Source organism: Macaca fascicularis, chromosome 5 (genome assembly GCF_037993035.2).
Source record: "Macaca fascicularis isolate 582-1 chromosome 5, T2T-MFA8v1.1".
Classification (NCBI taxonomy): Eukaryota; Metazoa; Chordata; class Mammalia; order Primates; family Cercopithecidae; genus Macaca; species Macaca fascicularis.
In genome coordinates this window covers 91138161-91157730 of record NC_088379.1, presented here as the reverse complement: position 1 = coordinate 91157730, position 19570 = coordinate 91138161, and the positions used below count along the sequence as shown (strand labels likewise).

The window sequence follows — 19570 nt, the reverse complement described above, 5'->3', positions numbered from 1 at the left end:
CTAGCAAACACAAGACCTTTGAAACTAGGAACACTTGTTCACCATGATGCAAAAATCACCACAAGTCAGAAATAAGTATGACACTTTTTCCCCACGAGGCTAGAAACCACCTTGAGATAATTTCTGATATATTTTCAACTCAGCTTCACTCATTTCAGACCCTTTGCATTTTGACTATTTCTGTTGGTGATTCTGAATCAAATCCATTAAAATGTATTCATCTGGCTCAATAAGGGTGCTTTCTAAGGAATATGTGCTTCATACCACGGATTTCTACATTACCTCTTCATTTCAACATACTAATGCCAAACGCTCCGCTAGACCTGAGCAATAAGAAGTTGGCTCAGACTTAGTCTACACCCTCAGGGACCTCACACAAATAAACAAGTTCATTAAATTGTCTAAGCCCAATCATCACATAATGTAGAAATATCAGTTGGACAATAGTTAAAAATAGGGTAAGCTAATGAGGTGCAGTTTAATAGCATTTAAACTGGAAGTGCCATAATGCTAAGCAGTAAGGATCTCTTTTTCAGGTCTTCAAAGTATTTCATTGTATATTTCAAAGTAACTATGAGAGAGAATTTTGAACATTTTTACAACAAAGAAATGATAAATGCTTGACATGATGGATATGCAAGCTACCCTGCTGATTTGATCATTATACAATGTACATATCCATTAAAACATCACACTGTGTCCCATTAATATGTGCAATTATGGTGTGTCAATTAAAAATGATCTAAAACTATAAAAAAAATCTAACTTAGTCATGAAGGGAATGCATGGAGTTGTCTTCCCAATTGTGATAATGGGAACAGCAGAGAAGGCACAAAAAACAAAGAAGCCCTTGTGTTAGAAAAGAACTGAAGTCATTCCAGATTAATTAATAAAAATGTTGTATGTATTATGTAAAACATATTAAAGGAAAATAAAATTGTCTTAAAAATCAGTAAATACTCAACTGATAGTGAAACTGAAACATTTTCAAAAGAAGTGATTAAAAACTCACTTCTGAAACAAAGTAACACTCCTATCCAAGAATATTCTGGGGGCACACAAAGGAGGATCAATTGGATGAGGACAGTGTAATGGAGGCATACATTCCAGAATAAAACAGAAACAGCACTATTGCTCCTCCTGGCTAATGATGTTCACTAATTTCTCAATGAAGACAAAACTCAGTTGATGGCAATACCCAATATATTCTACTTCTATTGTTCAGTTTACGTTTAGCAAAATAGAGAATTGTATAGGGGTCCCATTTCAGAGTATATTTATTCAATCCTAATTAGATAATAGCAAATTTATCCTAACACTTACTAGATGCTAAGCATTTTAGAAACATAATGTATTGAATCATCACAACCATCCTTTGCTAGAGGTAATATTCTTACTCTTGTTTTACAGATGAGGAATCAGAGTCACAAAAAGGTTAAGAAGTTACAGGTCATACAGGGAGTAGGTAGAGGGCCGAGATTCAAACCTAAGCAGCCTGTGCCATCTCTCTAACTAAAGAAAGTCCTCAGGTTTAATTTTTATTTTAAATTCAAATTCGGTTTTAAATTCATATTTAAAAACATTGAGTACTGGCTGGGGGCGGTGGCTTATGCCTGTAATCCCAACACTTTGGGAGGCTGAGGCGGGCAGATTGCCTGAGGTCAGGAGTTCAAGACCAGTCTGACCAGCTGAAAGCCTGTCTCTACTAAAAATACAAAAAAAATTAGCTGGGCATGGTGGTGTGTGCCTGTAATCCCTGCTACTCGGGAGTCTGAGGCAGGGGAATTGCTTGAACCAGGGAGGCAGGGAAGTGTAGGTTGCAGTGAGCAGAGATCCTGCCACTGTACTCCGGACTGGTGACAGAGTGAGTCTCCATCTCAAAAAAACAAAACAAAACAAAACAAAAAAACAACCAACCAAACAAAAAAAAAACATTGAGTACTATCAACCAGGTACTATATGAAGCAAAGGGCCACAGAAATGAACACTATTGTTCATTTGTTTATATGTAAGTAATAAATACAATAAAGTCTCACAGAGACTAGGCTATATTTATAATGTCAGTGGACCACAAGGAAGTAGTGGTCAGCATGGAAACTGTTTGGCTGGTTGCCCTAATGGTTAACATTCAACTTGTTGAATACAAATCATGCTGCTATGAAGACACATGCACATGTATATTTATTGCAGCACTGTTCACAGTAGCAAAGACTTGGAACCAACCCAAATGTCCATCAATGATAGACTGGATTAAGAAATGTGGCACATATACACCATGGAATACCATGCAGCCATAAAAAAGGATGAGTTCATGTCCTTGTAGGGACATGGTTGAAGCTGGACACCATCATTCTGAGCAAACTATGGCAAAGACAGAAAACCAAACACTGCATGTTCTCACTTATAGGTAGGAATTAACAATGAGAACACTTGGACACAGGGTGGGGAACATCACACACCAGGGCCTGTCATGGGGTGGGAGGAGAGAGGTGGGATGCATTAGGAGAAATACCTGACGTAAATGACGAGTTAATGGGTGCATCATACCAACATGGCACATGTATACATATGTAACAAACCTGCACATTGTACACATGTATCCTAGAACTTAAAGTATAATAAAAAATTTTTAAAAAATTAAAAAATTCAACTTGTTGTCTTTATTGACAAAAATAGAGATGCATTAGGTAATTAGATCCTTAAAAAATTCCATATTAGTATACCTTATTTATGTCTGAAAGTCTTATATATTACAACAGTCCCTTGTCTCCCTGTTTTATTCTTTTCCTCTTTTCTCTCCTTTCTTCCTTCCTTTTTCAATTCAATGCATATTTTTGAGCATGCACTTGAACGAGCCACTTTCTGCTCATTCATTATAAACAACATATTAGAATTTATGTTAAAGACAAAGAAGGGTCTTAAATAGAAGAAATCTTTAAAGAGTTTAGAAATTTTCATTTCCTCCTTAGCTTTCCCCTACCTCTGGCACATTTTGTGGCTTCTATTTTATAACTGCAGACCGACAGACAGTAAGAGGCACACCTGTATAAACACCAAGGCCCAGAGATTTTGGTTGGTCTGCGGCCAGCACCAAGCATCATGCACTTTCATATTCTGTCTCACTTGAGCCCCATCAACACCTGAGGGAAAGCCCAAGACCGAGGGGCTAAACCCTGAGAAACTTGGCACAGCATAGCTATGGCTCTAACACCTGGGCTAAATGAGGAAGTATCGAAAATAATGCTTGACAGTTTTCAGAAACATTTCCTTCCTTATGATTTAAAATTCACCCCAGGGTAGCTGTGATGTATGTAAATATAACTAAATGCACAGAGAAGTATCTGGGAGAGATTCAAATGAATGAAATGTATTAATGATATTAGAGAAGGGGTACGGAGATGATTCCTGCATGATATTTTTTTAGTGACAACTTGTGACCTGATACCAGCGAAATGTAAGATTGTGGTTTGTTTTCTTTCTTTTTCTTTTCTTTCTTTTTTTTTTTCCTTTTTGCCAATTCTTAGTATTTTGGAAAATGTTTGTGGCTAAAATAAAAGAAACTTAAAGGACATTTGATGCAGAATAGACAGCTCTCTATAGCGAATGTTGATCTCTATATCTCACTAATCCAATTTAGGCAGAATGGAAATCATCTGACTATTCTGGCCCTGAGACAGACTGTTATTCTCATCCATGCGTTTCTATTGATAACACCTACTCCATCTCCAAAGGGTGAATGTCTTTAGATGGAGAGAAGTAAACTCAGGCCCTCTCTCAACAAAGACAAATCAAACTTTGGAGAACTGCAGATATCCTTCCACATTTGCAAAGCCCTTTCATAAAGTTCTAGCAATCCATGAAGGAAGTAAGGTCTGTATTATTATTGTTTCTCATACTCTTCAAGTCTTTTCTTAAATGTCGTCTAATCAGTCTTTCTCTGGCAATTCTTCATAAAACAGCAATTATTTTCTTCCCTGCCCTCCAGCCCTTCTTATTCCCTTGCTGGTTTAAGTTTTCACCATAGCACTTAACTCTATCTAGAACATTACACATTTATGTTTTTATATAATGTCAGTCTCACTTCACTACAGTGAGAAGAGTGGCTTTGTGTTGTTCACTGGTCTATCCCTGGGGCTTGGAATAGTGCCTGTCAGTTCATACTTAGCTAATATTTGCTGAATGAATAAATATTGAATAAATGAGTGAAAAGGGCTCAGAAGAATGTAACTTGTTCAAGTAAGTTACAAAGCTAATTGGTAGTAGATTCTAGACTATATTTTGATATTAAAAAATCTTTATCTTATACTTTTTCTTTTCCTTTTTTTTTTTTTTTTTTTTTTTGAGGCGGAGTCTCGCTCTGTCGCCCAGGCCGCAGTGCAGTGGCCCGATCTCGGCTCACTGCAAGCACCTCCTCTTGGGTTCACGCATTCTCCTGCCTCAGCCTCCCAAGTAGCTGGGACTACAGGCGCCTGCCACCACGTCTGGCTAATTTTTTGTGTATTTTTAGTAGAGACAGGGTTTCACCGTGTTAGCCAGGATGGTCTCTATCTCATGATCCACCTACCTTGGCCTTCCAAAGTGCTGGGATTACAGGCATGAGCCACTGTGCCCTGCCTATCTTATCCTTTATCTATGGAAATCCTGAGTGCCCCTTTGAGGTCTGATGCCCCAAAGACTGAAGATATTTCGTAAGGTGTTTGGCACATAGTAGGTACTCAAAACATTTTTTTGCATCTGAATCTGAATAACTGAGAATACCACCCACGACATAAATGTTGTGATTTTCCACTTGTGGAAAGTCTTTGAAATAACTCCAGTGAGAAAAAGGGAGATGAAGATGGCTCCTGAGGGGTTCCCAAGAGAATCAGAAAAGGTCAGCTACTATAAATAAGTATAATTATTGCAGGAATTTATCGCAATCTCCATAAACATTGATTACTGTACACAACTCCAACCCTACTGTTCCCTGTAACCTTTTCAGACTGAGATGTATTTTTTGTTGTTGCTAAACAATACATATTCTTTGTAGAAATTTAGAAATGCACAGAAAAACATACAGAAGAAAATTTAAATCTCCTATATGTAATCTCATTGAACAGAAAAAAATCTATAAACATTCCCCTGTATATCTTTTCATTTCCACGATACACATGTGTATATTTTAAATAGGTGAGAGTTTACTGTACACAATGTATAGTACCAGCTTTTTTAAAAATGTAACAATGACTCGTAAGCATTTTCCTTTTCATTGAGCATTCTTATAGAAGTTTAAAGGACTGCATAATAGCTCTTGTTGTATGAATGCAAGATAATCTATTTAATCATTCCCATATATGAAGATATTTTATTATTCCTATTTATTTATAAACAAAATCATATTAACATCATGTAAGAACATATTTGTATCCTTCTCTGGTTATTTCCTTAGAATAAATCCCCTTTTGTGGAATTTCTAGGTCAAAGAGAACAGACACTCCAGTTTTGAGGTACACTGTGGACCTCCCATCTGGAAAACGTATATTAGATTAAACTCTAACTATATATATTTCCCTAAAGCTATGTCAATATATTATGATTAAAACTAAATTTTCCAATTTGAAGGACAAAAGTCATCTCTCATTTTCTGTAACTTTATGACAAAAATAATGTGTTCATTACAAAAAACATAAAAAATCTAGACACAAAAAAGAAAAATTACTTATATTCTAATATACATAATTAAGCACCGCTAACACTTTAGAGTGAATACATTCTCTGTAAAGCTTTGGTTCTTTGTGGGTATATGTAAATGTTCATAGCCATAGATCTAAATACAATTAAAATCCTAAAGTGAGGCCTGGTGCTGTGGCTCATGCCTGTAATCCCAGCACTTAGGGAGGCCAAGGTGGGCAGATCAGGAGTTCGAGACCAGCCTGACCAACATGGTGAAACCCCGTTTCTACTAAAAATACAAAAAATTAGCTGGGTGTGGTGGTGCACACCTGTAATCCGAGCAACTTGGTAGGTTGAGGCAGGAGAATAGCTTGAACGCAGGAGGTGGGGGTTACAGTGAGCTGGGATCATGCCACTGCACTTCAGCCTGGGTGACAGAGTGAGACCCCATCTCAAAAAAATGAAAATTCTAAAGTGAGATGATACATATACCTTTTAAACTACAGACATCATGAACATTTTTCCTTATTAGTTATTCATGTAGAACAACATTTTAATGACTGCTGTTTAGTGTTTCAGTGAACAAATAGAATTTATCTCACCAAGTGCCCTATGGCTGGTTACCAAGGTTAATTTCAATCATGTAATTTCAAGTTTATTTACTATTTAATAAAGGGATTTTTCATATGTTTATTGAGCATGGATAATTCTTTAGTGATTTGTCTCATTTAGATTTTCTTAAAGATATAGTCATAGTTTTCTTCCAAATATTGGACAGCTGGAGATTTCTACAGCAGGCAGGATCAGCAATAGATCAAGGAGGCACTTCTCACTTCGACATGCAGAGGGGAACATCTAGTCACCACAGTTCAAAGCATTTCATTCAAGCCTAATGAGTTATGTAAGCCTGTTACTCAAAAACAGGAAATCTCAAATTCCAGTCCAGTTTTGACGTCATCAGTTTTTGTAGTCTAGGGCAACATCTTGTTCTACAGACTGCATTCTGCCCGAAAGACATGATAATTACTGACCTACCTTTCCAGGACTTGCAAACACGCATACCACATTTTTAACAATTCTCAAAATACTGAGGAAGGTGAATGAGTATCCTTTTTGCTCATTACCAGGCAGCAACTTAGTCAAATAATAAGATATGCTGCTGTACTAATAAAAACTTATAAAAACTAATAAAAACTTTGAAGATAAAACATATCAATGCTTAATTGATTCACAGAGCCTAGTCCATCATTCTTCAGTAACCTAATTACCTGACTCTGTGCAGACACATTAATGAACCATTAATGCAATCTCATAAATGTATCACTAGCACTTAGCACAGTACCAGAAACATATGAGAAACTGAAATATGAAATGAGAGAATGAATGAATAAATAAATCTTCTGCTCTATTTACATCAAGTTTTCTAATATATGTCACCTACATTGTATTACTGATGACAATTTTGGTTTCAGTTTGACTGTCAGCTGAGAAGTGAGAAGCCTGGGAACATTCTGATGCCGTTAAATTAGGCCTTAACTAGTTTTCTTTCCTTATTCCAAAACACACCTAATGTCTATGTATTAAAAATAAGGACATTAAGTATTTAAATTATCTTCATAAGGATGCTTTGAAAAACCTAACAAACATTTTTTTTTTACCTATAATGTCATTAAATAATAAAGTTAGTAAGCTCTTATATGGAGGGAGGTATCAAGGATGGTAAGCGAGTCACAGCTAAGCTGCAACTGTCAGCAGCAGATAGGAAAAAGAAGAACAGTCCCACTACAGGTGAATTTTCGAGGTGGTCAACCGCCTCCATATGCTTCTAAATAGTCAGCACTTCAAATAAATAACTTTTGCCAAAGACAATTTATTATGAGATTTTCTTATCCCCCAAATTAATAGAGGACGAAAGGCTATGTTAATTATGTAAAAATCTAACCTTATTTTCTTCTAAAAATGAAACATATTAATTTGCTTACTATGATTGAGCAGTTTATTTCCTCACAGTACCAAAAGGTGGAACAAAATGAATTGGCTGGTACATTTGAAAAAGCAGCACTTTGCTCATGTTACTGAGGGTGCATTTTTATTAACTTGAAATATAAAATAATCCCTAACATATTAGACATTAAAATAGAGCAAGTTAATGCAGTGAGGTGATAATGATTAATCAAAAATAAATCTCTCAGTGTCACTTTAAAATGCACATTGCAAGATTTTTCTCTAAAATCCAAACTCGCTTTTCTTCAAGAACTGAGGAATTTAGAATAGGACACAAAGAGAAAAACATTCAGAAATTGCCGTAGCAAGAAGAGATAGGCCTCTGTTTGATTCTCCAACTCAGCTGAATTAAAACCACTGAGAATTAAGTATGAGACAATACATTACATAATTCTGGACTTATGTATCCATCACTATTCTATTTCCTGTCATTCTTAATCTCTTAATTTGGAATCAGATTAATAAAATAATTTGAATATAGACTAATATACGCATTACCTGAGTTTAAAAAGTGGTGTTGCAATAGGTGAAGAGGAGGGAATATCAAAATCATTGCACTTTTATTGTGAAAATGGGTCTATGGAGCACCAATGATATCTCTACAGCTTCCTCCCAAAAACAGAATTGTGCTTTATTGATTTATCCAATCAGCACACTTGTCTGGGTACAACAAAATAGTTGGTGGAGGAGTGAATAATCACTCTACGAGCTTTGAAATAACCTTCTTTCAATTGCCACCCAAATCTGCTGTTAAATTTTTGCATTTTCATCAGAATGCTGAGATTAATTGCAATCTGAGTGGTCATTAGCTTTGATTATCAGATCTAGCTTGGGAAATTATGTGAGATATGACAAATTTTTCCCTTCACATACTGCTTTCTTTTTCATGTTCCATGCAGAGTTTTATCTACATAGTATGGTTTCCTTTGATCAATAAAAAAGATAAAATTCTGAAATAGCAATGTAAACATCTCCCTAAAAGCTCTATCACACAGAAAGTCTCTGGCCATCTTCCCTAAGTCCTAGAAAAATACTGGGCCTTTGTGGGTTGTTAACTAATCTCTGCTCTCTTTCCTTTTTCCTATGCAAGTAATAGTTCTGCATAATGACTTCAGTTGAACCACTTTTGCCTCCTAGGAAATTTCTAGGCTTCCATTGCAGGAAATTGGATTCATATGCTAATATTTTGTGTCTAGCAAAGGAGAGTCTTATTGAAAATAATTTTGGAGGACCTGCGAATGCTCGAAATAGCTTTTCCAAGTGGAAAAATCATCACAGGGAAAAGTTATTTCCATTTATGTTTACCTACTTGATAAAATATACTATAATATATTTAATGAATTTAAAATATTCGAATGAAACATTACATAGAGTAAAATGCCAAAATTCAGTATACAATAGCTCAGAATCTAGGTATTTTTAACAACATTAATTGCATGCTGTGAAAATATTTAATACAGTGGTTCTCAACTGGGAGAATTTGGCAACATCTGGAGAGATTTTTGGTTGTTACAACTTGGGGGTTGCCAAGCATCTACTGTGTAGAAGCCAAGGATGCTGCCAGACACCCTACAATGCACAGGACACACCAACAGCAAATAATTGCCCAGTCTCTAATTTCAATAGTGCTGAGTTGAAAAACCCTATTTTAATATAAAGTGAATTAAAGGGAAGAAGAAGAAGTTGCTGCATATAATACCAGGAAAATAGTTCTCTACTACACGGCTTTTGATGTATTCCAAATACCACAGTTATTTCCAAGTGTTCATTCATTCATTCATTCATTCATTTTCTTATTTAACAAATATTTATTGAACACCTATTACACAGAAAGACCTCTAAGTTCCTAAGATTACAACCTTGCACAGAACAGTTATAATTTCACTTCCATGGTAGTTACATTCCAGTTGACAAATGGAAAGCAATGCAATAAATTAAAAATACAGACTGGTGAATGAAACAAAAGAATGAAATAAAAGCCTCTTTAGAATGTTAAGAAGAATTAATCAAAAATGAATAAAGTAAAAATATGTAACAAGTCATTAAAATACTGCAGTGTTTTGACAAAAATGAGTATATTCTTTTGTGCTGTAAAAGCCACTCTAAGATCATATTCATCCATTTTAGCCATCACTTGCCAATGAGCTTTCTGGAAAAGAAAGTCTAATTTGAGCACGCATTTTTACATTCTTTCAATGAAAAATGCAAAACTTAAAAAGGTTTTTCAAGGCATGCATCAATTTGAATACATTGCCCTGGGAATTTTTTGTTTTGTTTTGTCTTCGTGGGAGTTGCTATAAGAGTTGAATAACTGTAGCATATTACATATTCCTTGCATGAAAAGCATATTTATGAAAACCACATCATGAAAGAGAAGCAGCACAAGTTCTTCAAGTGAGTAGCTTAGCACAGAAATTCCTGGAGTATGAAAATACTTTGCCATGTGTGAACTAAAATATTTTGTGGGCTTTTAGCCTTCCAATGGAAGATATATGATTTCTCTAAGGCATGTTAATACAAACTTTATTCTATAGAAAAATTTGAATGTGCTGTGTCTTCTAGATCTTTTTCTTTGAAAGGTGAATGCCCCATCTCCCTCTCCTCACGTGGAGAACACAATGGCTTTCATAACTAGTATTCCTGCTCCTTTCATGCTCTACTGAAATCCATTCTCTCCACAATGTGCACAGTGAATTATTTAAACATAACTCAGATCATGTCACTCCCTTTCTTAAAACTCTTCAATAGGTTTTTCCATTACATGCTGGGAAAAGAAACATATCCTTAAAAAGCATCTGAATTACCTGGCCCCTGCCTCTAGCCACAGACTCTTCTCCAGCCCTTCCCACTGCAGTGAATCTGCTTCAGCCAAACTGACCTCCTTTCAGTGCCCATAACCCACTAAGCTCTTTGCTACCCCGGCGTCTTTGCATCTACTGTTCCCTTCTCTCACTCTGGATCTCTCTACCTAGAGGAAATTTGCCAACCCATCTTTTAATTGTCGATTTCAGCACATAATTTTATTTCTCTTTATAACACTTAACATGGTTTATAACTATATTATTCATTTTTAGTTATTTATTACTGGTTTTCCCAAATAAAATGTTAGCTCTATGAGGCTGAAAGCATGCTACCTTATCCTAATTTTACTCTTGTTATGAAACAAGTTATTTAGCATACATTTAGGTTTAAACACAGGTTATGTGAATGAACAAATAAAATAAACTTATTTTGTTTAAAAAAAGTTACTTTTGCAGTCCACAATATGCAAAACATCTATAATTTCTGTAATTATAGAATTTATTAAGGAGATATTATGAAATACTAACTATAAATAGTAGAGTCACTTTCACTTACACTTAAATTTTATATTTAGAATTTGCGTTACACGTAATACCAAAAAATAACAATTTAGTTTAATAGTAATCCATGTGTATTTCTCAGGGGAAATGTTTTCATTCAGTAAAATCATGAGGTGCCATGCTGTTACATCAACACCGAAGTGTGGTTATTAACATAACACATCTATCAAAAGGAAGTCACCTGGGTAAACAAATCAAATAGAGGTTTTTCTTCCAATAATCATGAATATTCCTATAAAGTAAAGAGGCTTCTACTCTATGGAGCCTTTATGTAGAAGGACGATTTTCCTAACATTAGTTACTGATTTTTATTATCCCAGAGAAGACATATAGTATAACGGAAAAAGGACTGAAATTACAAGATGAACTGAGCTCTGTTTCCAGGTCGGCCACTTCTATAGTTCTGGCCTCTTAGGCAGGCTGCTCAATACCTCTGCACCCCACTGTCCTCATTTATGCAATGAAGTGTCAGCCTTTCACATGTTTTAATACCCCATGCCAACTCCTTCTTCTAAGCATCTCTCCACAGTAAGCTGCTAATTAACTCCTTCTAACCCCTCCTCTCCCTCACTGCTGTATCAGAGCAAACTATTTAGACCTGTGTTGTTCAAAGAGGTAGCCACTAGCCACAAGTGGTTATTGAGTACTTGAAATGTGGCTCGTTGAATTCAAATGTGCTTTAAGTGTAAAATACACATAGATTTTGAAGTCAGTACAAAAAGTAAATGTAAAATATATTATTAATAGTTTTATATTAATAACATATTAAAATTATTATTTGAGATATATTCCATTAAGTAAAATATATGAATACAATTAATTTTAACTATTTATTTTATTCTTAATTAGGCTCCTGGAAAATTTAATATAGGGCTCAAAGTTATGACTTGCACTGTATTTCTATTAGGCAACTTGAGTTAGATAGTTTTTTTCAGTCTGCTATTACTTATTTGACTTGAGGAATATTGTAAAAAATAAAAACAAAAACAAAACAGTGATTTCTAAAATTCCTTCAAATATTAATATCCAAGTTCCTATTAAGTTCTAGGATCATATAACCAAATAGGATTATTATTTTGGGTCATCATTAACACTATATGAGATCCAACACTACTATTCAATTCCTTTATTTATCCTATTCATTTTATTATTTTCAAATAATAATTTCAAGATCCAGAATTCTCAAGGAATCATCGTGCAATGATCAGCTACTAAGAAAGAGTAAAAAGTTCACAAACACACACGCACTTTCAGCTCTGCCACACAACATTATTGTGATTTGGGAAGAGAAATTTACCCATTTGAGCCTTCGTTTTCATAAATAAAATGAAAGAGGGTGTTAAGAGAAATGTAAATTAATCATCATAAATCTGGTATATCTAAATATAATGAGTAATTAGAATGGGATGTAACCATAAAATATGAGAATAGCAACATATTTGGACTATTTGAACTCTTCATATTTCCAGGCCTTGAATCTATTTATTAATTAAAGGGAAGACAACTAAAATTTTACTTCTTTTAAAAAGAATTAAATGAGTTTCTAAAATTCAAAAGAAGATATCAAGTTCATCTTTTGAGAAGTCATGATGTTTCTATTTTTTTTGCTTTATAGTGTGGCTGCATAATGAATAATAAGTCTTCTTATGATATACTAAACTTTAACGTATCCATCCCTTAGAATAGTTTGAAATAATTCTCCAAGTTAAAGTGAAGGCTGAAAGGTGCATTTGAAAATGTGTCATCTGAATTGTAACATTACCATTGCATGTTGTCATTTCAGATTTGCAAGTCTTCAGATATCTTCACTGATATTTTAACTGGGAAATTCGCTCGTTTAATTACATCTGTTACATCGGACTTACTCTAGGCTCAACTGACAGAGTATTCTGAAAGTTAATTTCACATACTCTTTAAGATTCTCCACTTTTCAACCTGTTGAAGCAACCATTCCAAATGGAAATATCAAGGTATTTATGATAATGGCGATAATAAAATTACCACGTATTTAAATATGTAACATTCTCATTAAGCAAACATTTATTTAATGTCTCCCAAACACCAGTGTCTACTCAGCAAAAAAAAAAAAAAAACATAGTTGCTGCCCTAAAGGAGTATAAATGTTATATTTTCAAAGAGATTCTATGCAAAATAGATTCTAAGATCTTTTCAGTAGCCATATGACTGAGGATAAAGGTACTCTAGAACATATAGTATAATAAAAGAATATATATATATTTTAAAAAAAGGTCCCAAACACAGACAGACTTGAGGGAGAGGTAATGTTCTTTTTTTGCACCTTGCCCCTAGCCCTTTTCAGAAATTCCTACCCCACTTCCCCATCCATCCCTCTAGGCATCACTTTGCTCTTCTCCAATAAGGACCTGGTTTTCTCAAGTAACCACATAACTCGAAATAAGCATTTAGTTGTCAGCCTTCAGACACAGTGGAAAGGTATGGGTGATATTTGATGGAAAAGAGGAGACTTTGTTTAGTTTCCTATAAATGAAGAAAGCAAAATCAATAAATTTATCTTTTATGTTCCTGACAACCAATTCATACCAATAAAATCAAACCTTATGTCTTAAGATTGGTTAAAGAATACTTTCTAAGCTTGATTTCTAACATGTAATTTATCCATGAAAGTAACACATATCTACAGAAAGTATATGTTGAAATACTAAGGACAATAATGAAAACTGAAATGTTTGCTTTTGAAGAAACAGCATTTTTCAGTGGCAGGCTGAGTACACTGCATGAATCTGTTACTTATTGTTCCCTTAATGTGGATATCTTCTTTTTTTTAATAAATGATGGATTTATATGTTTTTAAAGTAATTTTATTTAAAAATATATTTGGACTTCAAATATTATGATATCTAGTTAAATAATGAAACAAAATATGGGCATTTTGAATACCACTGAGAAACAGTAATGGTAAACTTGAAATTGGATCCCATACTCCTAATTGTGTAGTAAAAATATCTAGTTATTAAATGATGTAATAGCTTCTTTTTTAGAACACCTAAGGAAAATTATTGATATTATGTTGAACTGTTTTACATATAAATATTATTCCATTTGTATTTCAGAAGGGTATGCAGGATTTCAGTCCCTTGGATTTGCCATTTTGTGTGTCAGAAAAGCTGGTCTTATAACTGGGAGACAACTAAGATTATGGGAAGAAAACACATACAGGATTTTAACTGCCTTCTCATAACCACTGGCATCTCAAGCTAAACCATAAAAGAATTCCTTGAACCCCTGAGAAGGCTCCATCTCTTTTCTCTTCTCTTACCTCATCCAGCATTTATACAAACATCACTGGAACAACAACACTTTTTATGGCACACAAAGCAAAAACTGGGAAATGTCACACATGAGTTGTTTTTGAACAACAGCTATATTATAAAGCTCAGACCTTGACTGCTGATCTCTTTGGCTGCCCACTCTCTACTTCATGTTTGACCTTCAGTGCTGGCACAATTCTGGCTCCATTCCCCAAAGCATAAAAGAGAGCAAAGCATGTAGAAATCCTTGAGATAAAACTGGACTCATAAAATGGCATTGCTATTTCCTTCAAAGAAAACTAAAGCACATTTCCAAGCATTATTTGGTTTCTACTTGTCATATTCCATTATGTTTATACCAAAAAGCTTTGCTGGGTTACCAGTGACGATAATAGATAGGTAAGAAAAATTTTTTTCATGTGCAAAATATTTCCTTTTAAGAAACATGCCATCAGCTCCCTGATGAACGTAACTACGTACATCCTAGGCACTGGCATGCAGAGAGGAGCTGGAGATTGGAGCAGAGTTAGTTCTTAGCAATAAATCAGACCAAGGGACCTTTTATGTTATCTTTTAGATCATCATTACAAAGTCAACCCTAACATTTTGCTAATTACTGTAGTAAGACCAATCAAATAGAGCCAGTCATGTGGTAATAACTATACCTAACATTAGTTATCAGACTCCTTGGGAAGTGAATATAGTTTATATAATTCATATAATTCACACGCTACGCCTACCTTTGGGATCTTTTGGTCATTATGTCAGTCTCCCTGAAATCATCCTGGGAAGCTTACTTTCATTTTCCCCCTTCTTATCTTATACTTCTCTCATAAGTCTTGTTTGTATTTCTTCACCCATCTTGGTTATCTAACAGCATCTTTCCATTATGCTCTCTAACGTCTGTAACATAATTCTCAAAGGAAAAGAAGGAACTGATTTTGTAATTCAGTAGGGATATTTTGCATTTATGAGCAAATGCTACACACTGAGGTTCAGTGAGAAATTAAACCATGAGTTTCAACATAGGTAAGCTTGGCTTGGTTCTTTAGAGGAAGTTTGCCACTTTGCCTCATGCCTACCAGATAACTATAAATACCACCTGACTTGTTTATAGTTGAGTGCTTTATGTTATCACTTTCTAGGAACAAAATGAACTGAGTGCAAAAAACAAACAGAATGTACCCTTGGTCTGCCAAGAGATATTCATTTCCGATGGGAACTTCTATTGGGTCTTTGCATGGAAAGGAATTTTCCAATGCCTGATATGTTCCATTAACCTGAGAAAGAGGTTGTTCTCTTGCCATGATTGGATTATTGGTTCAATATATACTGAGTTATTGGATTACAGGGAAGTTCTCACATTGTGAAAAGTCTGTCCAATTCATAGGTTACATTATTCATCTAAGCCTGGGAGAAAAGGGAAAGTAGGCTGGGGTGAGCATGGATGTAGAATAGCAATATGGTGAAGGGAAAAGAGCAAGACTGTTACAAAAAAAAAATTGAGTTTTGTCTAGTCTCTTTTTCACCTAATATGTAGTTAGATAAATTTTAAACAATATTTTATTTATTTTTGTTTTTAAATTTAAAGACAATTGTGAATGAGCTAGCAAAATAATGTAGGGGATTTTTGTGGGGCTACAAAAGACTCCTTGTGCCACATACTGTACAAAGAATAAGTCACTATTGCTTTCTGAGGCACTCTTAGTGTTTTTATTCTTCGATTCAAAAGAGATGGACAGAAAAGTAAGATTCCCTTCCTTTTATACTAATTAGAAGGCAATTCAATGGCTATTGAACATAATGTTATGATGGCAGATAGGTATCATCTCTCATTCTAACTTTGACCAAGTTTTTGTAGTCAAATAGAGTGCTATGTTGTGAAGGATTTCAAAGTTCTGGAAGTCCTAGCTATAGCAATCAGACAAGAGAAAGAAATAAGGGGCGACCAAATTGGAAAGAAGAAGTCAAATTATCCTTGTTTATAGATGATATGCTCTTATGTTTGGAGAAACAAAGACTCCACCAAAAAACTATTAGAACTAATAAATTCAGTAAAGGCGCAGGACACAAAATCAACAAACAAAAATCAGTACTGTTTCTGTATACCAATAGTGAAAAATCAGAGAAATAAATCAATAAACTGAGCCTATTTACAATAGTTATAAATAAAATACCTATGAATTAAGCAAAAAAGTGAAAGATTTCTACAATAAAAACTATAAAAGACTGATGAAAGAAATGAAAGAGGACATTAAAAAAAGGAAAGATATCCCATATTCATGGAATGGAAGAATCAAAATTGCTAAAATGTCCTTACTACCCAAAGCAATCTACAGATTAAATGCAATCCCTATCAAAATACCAATGACATTCTTCACAGAAACAGAAAAATCAATCCCCAAATTTATATAGAATCACAAAAGATCCAGAATAGACAAAGCTATTCTGAGCACAAAGAACAAAACTGGAAGAATCGCATAACCTGACTTCAAATTATACCACAAAGCTATTGTAACTAAAAGTGCACAGTACTGGCATAAAACCAGACATATAGACTAGTGTAACAGAATAAAGAACCCATAAATAAATCCACACATCAACAGTGAGCTCATTTTTGACAAAGGTGTCAAGAACATACATTATAGAAAGGACAGTTTCTTCAATAAATCGTCTGGGAAAACTGGATATTCGTATGCAAAATAATGAAACTGGACCCCCATATCTCGCCATATACAAATCAAATCAAAATGGATTAAAGATTTAAGTCTAAGACCTCAAACTATGAAACTACTAAAAGTATTCGGGAAACTCTCTGGGACATTGGACTGGGCAGGGAATTCTTGATTACTATCCCACAAGGATAGGCAACCAAAACAACAATGGACAAACGGGGTCACATCAAGTTAAAAGGCTTCTGCACAGCAGAGAATACAATCAACAAAGTGAAGAGACAACCCACCGAATGGGGGGAAATATTTGCAAACCACTCATCTGTCAAGGGATTAATAACCAGAATATATAAGGAGCTCAAATAACTCAATAGAGAAGAATCTAATAATCCAATTAAAATGCAGACCAAAAAATTCTGAATAGACATTTCCCAAAAGAAGACATACAGGCCGGGCGCTGTGGCTCACGCCTGTAATCCCAGCACTTTGGGAGGCCAAGGCAGGTGGATCACGAGGTCAGGAAATTGAGACCATCCTGGCTAACATGGTGAAACCTCGTCTCTATGAATACCAAAAAATTAGCCGGGCTTGGTGGCGGGTGCCTGCAGTCCCATCTACTCCGCAGGCTGAGGCAGGAGAATGGCGTGAGCCCGGGAGGCGGAGCTTACAGTGACCCAAGATTGCGCAACTGCACTCCAGCCTGGGCGACAGAGCGAGACTCCGTCTCAAAAAAAAAAAAAAGAAAAAACACATACAAATGGCAGACAGTTATATGAAAATGTGCTCAACATCACTAATCTTCAGAGAAGAACAAATCAAAACTGCAATGAGATATCATCTCACCAGATAAAATGGTTTTTATCCAAAAGACAGGCAATAACAAATGGTGGTGAGAATGTGGAGCAAAAGGAACCCTCATACACTGTTGATGGGAGTGTAAATTAGTACAACCACTATGGAAAAGAGTTTGGAGGTTCCTAAAAAACTAGAAATAAAGCCACTATATGATCCATCAATCCCATTGCTAGGTATACAGTATATCAAGGAGATATCTGCACCCCCATGTTTATTGCACTGTTCACAATAGCCAAGAACTGGAAGGAACCTAAGTGCCCATCAACAGTTGAATAGATAAAGAAAATGTGGTACACAATGGAGTACTATTCAGCCTTTAAAGAGAATGACATCCTTTCATTTGGAGCAACATGGATGGAACTGGAGTTCATTATGTTAAGTGAAATAAGCCAGGAACGGAAACACAAACTTTTCTTGCATGTTCTCTCTTATGTGTGGGAGTTAAAAATTAAAACAATTGCACTCATGGAGATAGACAGTAGAATTACTGATTACTAGAGGCTGGGGAGGGTTGGAGTCAGGCAAGTGGAGATGGTTAATGTGTCCAAAAATATAGTCCGATAGAATGAATAAGGTATATAGTATTTGATAAAACAAGAGGGTGACTATTGTCAATAATCAGTTAACTGTAAATTTTAAAATAACTAAAAGAGTATAATTAGATTGTTTGTAACACAAAGACGGCTAAATTCTTGAGGTGATGGATACGCCATTTACGCTGATGTAATAATTATTACACATTGTATACTTGTATCAAAATAGCTCATGCCCTATAAATCTATATTTCTACTATGCACCCACAAAAATTAAAAGTTAGAAAAAACAAAGTTCTTTGTCAGACCAGTGGGGAAGGAGTGCTAGGACAAAATAGGCTAGTCTGCTTTAAGAGGGACGGAACAGTGGGAGTCACATCTGACAAATCCAGCCCAAGGTCACGGGTCAGATTATAGAGCCAGAGGTTTTCAAAAGTACTTTCCCTTCTGCCATGATACACATAATTGGTAGTATGCCTAATAATAATAACAATTTGTTATTTTGGTGGTGTGGGGAGTGTGGTTGGTTGGCTGTGGTATAGTAATACTATTAACAAACATTTACAGCATATTTTCTGTATGGCAGGTACCATGCTAAGTGCTTCATATGTAGCAGCTCATTTAATCCTCACAAGAATCCTTTGACATAGTTTTGATTTATACTCACTTCCCAAAACTCTAGATGCGCTTCCCTCCTTTTCCCTTGCAATGAAGAAAATGTCAGAGTGCACGTGAGTATTACAGGGATGATCTTGAGCCACTGCAATTTATAAAAAGTAAATCTTTCTCAAGCTAATATTTTAACTAATGACTTGTGAATTTATGTGACTTGTGACTAATGACTTGTGACTTGTAACCAATGACTGTGACTTGTAACTAATGACTAAGTCTGACACAAGAGTACGTTGACATTAGAGCTGAGCACTGCAGTATTACACTTTGCTCTTCTTGTTTCCCAGACTCACTCCCTAATTCCAAACTAAATGTGATAGAAATGTGTGTTTTTGATAAAAGTGGAAAGTAGATGAGCATTGATAGATATGTGATTACCAATCCCCTAACCCTGCAAAAAATCTGTTAAAAAGGCAAATCTAGTTAGGCACAGTGGCTCACGCCTGTAATCCCTGCACTTTGGGAGGCTGAGGCGGGTGGATCACCTGAGATCAAAAGTTCCAGAGCAGCCTGGCCAATGTGGTGAAGCC

The 19570-nt window shown here is 35.2% G+C and overlaps 1 protein-coding gene and 1 long non-coding RNA gene across 4 annotated transcripts in view; one reads left to right on the top strand and one right to left on the bottom strand.

Moving 5' to 3' along the window:
• Nucleotides 1-19570, bottom strand: part of ARHGAP24 (Rho GTPase activating protein 24) — a 520693-nt gene that overhangs the window by 386228 nt on the left and 114895 nt on the right. The gene's annotated exons all lie outside the window — the stretch shown is intronic.
• Nucleotides 3351-12953, top strand: LOC141410316 (uncharacterized). Its single transcript, XR_012434936.1, has 2 exons — nt 3351-3454; nt 12802-12953. It is a non-coding gene; the product is annotated as an uncharacterized lncRNA (long non-coding RNA).